Here is a 5,283-nt window from a genome sequence, read left to right as displayed (position 1 = left end):
TCATAATTGTATTGAATGATTGGCTTGAGAGGTAGGAATCCTATAGCACCCCTCCCCACCATGACATATCTTAAGTTCTCCTCCATTCTTGAATCCTCTCAGTACAAAATAAGGAACTGCGCTTTTTTGTTTTTCTTACACTGAACAATTTGGCTTTTTTTTTGTGTGTATGTTTTATTCTTCAACATTAATATAGACCTCAGCAACGTTCTGTCTTGCTGGTGCTGGGTAAAGATGATTTCAAAATTCTTTTAAGGAGGGTACTCTAAGATATCTGTGTCACCAGGCTGCCAAAAAATTACCTGGGAAGAACCTTCTTAAAAATTACAGTGATCAGAACTAAAGGAATTACAAAGATGAAAAAAAGCTCAGATGTTGTCCCCAGAAGTAGATGTGAAATGAGATTCGTTTTCTAAATTATCAGAGGAAAAATATTTTAACAGAACTAATTTGAAACACATATATATTATTATATCCCATTATAGGAGGAGACAGATAACTAGATATTTATGGGAATGAAGTCCTTGTTTCAGAATTTTTTTTAAGGAAGAAAAATATCTGTTCATGAAGCCTTGTCAAGTGAAAAGAAAGTCTAATAGATAATGTTTGTGATGAGAACCTCAGCCATGATTTTGGTCCAGATGTTTTATTTCCCATGATGTCCCTATTTAATTAGCAGCAGATTCACTATAGTCGCAGATATGAGCCAGCGAAATGACAACGATGAAACCATTACACTGTATAATTGTTTTAGCTGTTCCAGGTATTTTTTTTTCTTCTTCTCTAATGGCCTATCATGTACTCTCATCACAAATAAAATGTGTGCATCTGGGAGAAGCTGCAGTATGTTGTGTTTAGTAATGGTTACCTTTGAGATTGTTTTTCTTAAGTGATTTTGGATTTTCTAGATGTTTTGTGTAAACTTGCAGTTGATAAATAAAATGGTAAAACAAGGAAACAAACAACACAGTGGATTGGAAAATTGTTCCACATAAAACACTGAAAGGTTGAATGGAAACTTGTTGGAATAAAAGATTGAAGTGTTCACATCTCTGTGTTAAAGAAGAAAAGTGGACGTTGGTTTTGGATTAGAATTCTAATTAGGGGCTCTAGCTAATGATTCTTAACTATTTCTGAACAATTTATTTTAGTTGGCTGAGACATGGTTTTATTTCTCTTCTACCTGCTGTGCATCCTTTCCTTTCACACATTCTGTACTAATCAGGGAATCAAAGCCCAGTTCAACTATTTCCAAGGGAGCTATTGAGCGTTTCAGAAATTTAAGTTTATTAGTGAGGCTGTAATTTTATTCTACTACTTAATGAAATACAACCCCCAAAAAACCCCAAAAGTACATTCTCACTGTCCATAATGGTTTATGTGGAAATATTCTGGATTTCTACAAAACTGTAGTCATTATTTCCTGTGTTCAGGCATGCTAAGCTGAATCATTGCCTTGCTATAGAATTTGTTTTAGTGAAAGATATATCTTGTATTAAATACAAAAGATATTTTTTTGAAGAAACATGAAGTTATTAGCATGACAGTGTTTCACTTGCATCCTAATTCTCTATTAAGGATTCAATAGATAGTGTCAAAATGATGCTCCAGTGCAGTATTTGTAAATGTAATAAGTAAACTACTATAGAAATTTGAATATCCCAAATCATATCTTTCCTTCTATAAATAGGCTATACCACATATTACAACAAATTTGCCTATGGTTAAGCATTTGTATATTTTTGTGTTTGGTTTCTGTATTGCATGGAGCCTCTCTGTTAGATATTTTAGGGTTTCTTAATTTTAGCAATGCAATTTTGTTCTTGTTTCTGTTATTGCTGTTGGTGATGATGGTGGGCATTAAGCAAAACAGTAAACAATAAATTTGTATTTTCAGTGGCTTTTTCCACCTCTCGTGTGTGTGTGTGTGTGTGTGTGTGTGTGTGTGTGTGTGTATTCCTCCTGATATATAATAGAGACAAGAAGAAGAATATTTGTAATCATGTATTTTGGTGCTTCTGTGCCCAGTAATAATTCTAAATGGACAGTTGGGACAGTCATGGTCTGACAGGACAAGGCAGCTGAAAGCTCAGACCCCTTGGTGTTAGAGGTCTGTATTACCTCACCAGATAAACAACCCAGACCAGCTAAAGTGTTGGCTGAAGACATGAGAACTATAGAATGCAAGTAGAGAAGAGAAGTAATGAGTTTCAGTTATAACATGATGACCAGTTTTACTAATGGAGATTAGAACTTAGTTTCCATTTTTTTTTGACCGCACTGCACGGCTTGTGGGATCTCAGTTTCCTCACTAGGAATTGAACCCGTGCTCTCGGCAGTGAAAGCAAGGAGTCCTAACCACTGGACGGCCAGGGAATTCCCTAGACCTTAGCCTCCTAACCATCTTTAAGTCGCTTTTGGTGACTGAAATTAGCCACCTCTTGGAAGGAGTGGTTCCCCCTTGAGGGGAGAAATTAGGTCGTTTTCTTTTGTTTTCTCAGAAGGGAATGAAGGTGAATCTGAATGTCGCAAGGGGTACACTGTGTTGGGCCAGTTTAAGCAGATCCCTGGCTTTGGTTAGCCAAGATTTTCTGTGATATTGTGGAAGAATCTCTAAGAATACTGCCTGGAGCCAAGTACATCCTTACAGACCTCAAAGGGGTGGTTTCAATATTCATTAGAGGGAAGGCCCATTGAATGCTGTTGTTGCCTTCTATTGGGGCAGCTGTTCTCAGGTCCTCACATTGCTTATGGGCATGACCTGACACCACCCTTCCTTAAGCATCGTGCTAAGAACCTATCACCTCTTTCCTAGAGCCTTCCTTATTGCTATTGGGGCACAAGAGGCCATGGGACCTGCTGAGCCCAAGTAACTGCTGGTGAGAAGGTAGGGGTGCCTGAGTTTGCACCTGACCCCTGACTTGACTCTACATACATGCAGGTGATGCCATTGGCATCTTGGGATCTGGCTTTCTAAGCTTTGCCAGATTGGCTGGTGTGTTGCAACCTGGAAGTGTCAGGGACTTGGTGTTCCATGGGGAAAACAAGTCTGCAGATAAATCCTTGTCCCTTCCATCTCCCTGTCAACTGTTAGGAGAAACAGTAGGTCGTATTTCCTTTGTGAAGACATCTCGTGAGACTGAACACTCAGCTGCATTTGGTGGAAAACTGAGACTAACTGGGTAACCCTCTCCCCATTGCTTGCTCTCCCTCCTTTCCTGACTCATCCTCTTTTCCCTACTCCTGCTTTCAGGAATTGCAATTCCCAAAAGAGTATCAGCCTGTAAATTTTTTGGCCAGGAACACTTCTGTAGGAAAGGGGGTAAGGGGCAGTGATTTTTCAGACTCTTTGGTAATCTGGTAAGGGAAAAGGGTCTGCCTCGTTCACCCTAAATCACACATTCAAGCGCCTACTCTATAATGCTGTATTGTATATTAACCAATCCATGTCCAGCCATCCAGCCAGGACAGTTACGACTGCCTTCAGAGGATGTTAGCTAGTGCTTAGGTGTGAAATCATTAAGAGATGTACTGGCTGAGCTTTGTGTCTTGAAGACTTTTTTTTTAAAGATCAAAACTTCAGTGAACGCAAACCACTGATGCTTTTATTGCTGACAAACTGACGGGAGAGACTCAGAATTACATAGAAGCGACACTTCGAGAATCAAAAAGCATTTTTACGGCACATAGGGCTTTGATACGTTCCTGAGTTATAGAATACAAGTTTGGGAGCTTTTCAAGCTTCCTTGAATGAGGTAGTTCCTTCCAAATGCTTGTCCTCTTTAGGAGATGAGAGCTGAAAATCCTGTCTGATGGGGTGCTTAAGAACTCTAAGTGTATAATGGTGACTTAGGATGGAAGTAGCTATTTTGACCTTTCTACTTTTTGTTGGCTAAAAATCAGAAACAACAACAGTAATAAGCTTTTACTTTTTCAAGTGTTTTGAAATAGAAAAATGTTTATCTTTTCAGGTCCATTTAATAAAAACAAAGGAAATGAACATATAAAGGGAGATGAGATGAACTTATTTATATTTGGAGTTGAATTGTGTATAGTTTTTGATATTTTTGATTTATAGAATTAAACTATGGAGGAAATAACTAATTTTTAAACTTGAATTCTCAAAACTAGGGGCAATTTAGACCACAGTGCATCTTGCCTAGAAGTACCCACTGGTAAAAGTTAATTTTTAATTTTTTTTGTAATCCTAACTCTATTAACTATTGTGGGGAACCACATTCTTAGGTGCAGAAAATCTGTTCTGGATGGGATTAGTAATTTCGTATGGTTAATCTAAAAACTTTTTTTTTTCAGGTCAAGCAAGGATATAAAATGAATGTGAGCATGTATGGAAAGTTTAAAAAAGAAAAAAACACAGTCACTGTATAGGTTTATTAAGCACTATTTTAATGCTCTAAGAAGGCTCAGGAAGGCAACCACTATTAGTTAACTAAAGAATTTGACTAAGAAGGAAATGGTCCTTGAAGTAGCATTAATATTGCTTAGGGAATTTGTCACCCTTATTTGTAGGAGTGAAGTACAGGGAATATGGTTGTATTAGTTTTCTATTGCTGTGTAACAAATTACCTCAGATGATTAAAGCAACACAAATGTATTAGTTCAAAGTTCTATGAGTCAGAAGTTTAGGTGGGCTCACTGGGCTTTCTGCTTACAAGGTCAAAATCAAGATCTGGGCTGGGCTGACCTCTTATCTAAAGGTTCTAGGGAAGAATCTTCTTTCAAGTTCATTCAAGTTGTTGACAGCAGCCAGTTACTTGCCGTTGTGGGTCTGAAGTCCCCGTTTCCTCATTGGTTATCAGTCAGGGGCACACCCTCAGCTCCTTGAGGTCCCTCCATCTTTAAAGTAGCACCTGCTCTTCAAATCCTTCTCATACTTTCAATATCTTCTGACTCCTTCTACCTTTCTCTTTGACACCAGCGAGAGACATCTCTTCGCATTTAAAGGCTGAAGTAATTAGATCAGAACCACTTGAATTGTTTTTTTTTTAATTTTTGTTGGAGTATAGTTGATTTAAAATGTGTTAGTTTCTGCTGTACAGCAAAGTGAATCAGTTATACATATACACATATCCAGTCTTTTTTAGATTCTTTTCCCATATAGGACATTAGAGAGTATTGAGAAGTGTTTTCTGTTCTATACAGTAGGTCCTTACTAGTTATTTTATATATAGTAGTGTGTATTTGTCAATCCCAATCTCCCAATTTATCCCTCCCTTACCTTCCCTCCTTCTAACCATAAGTTTGTTTTCTACATCTGTGACT

This window comes from Aethalodelphis obliquidens, unplaced genomic scaffold (assembly GCF_003676395.1).
Source record: "Aethalodelphis obliquidens isolate GAN/ISIS:26980383/991018 unplaced genomic scaffold, ASM367639v1 scaffold10, whole genome shotgun sequence".
Lineage (NCBI taxonomy): Eukaryota > Metazoa > Chordata > Mammalia > Artiodactyla > Delphinidae > Aethalodelphis > Aethalodelphis obliquidens.
Note: the sequence above shows the minus strand (reverse complement) of the source record.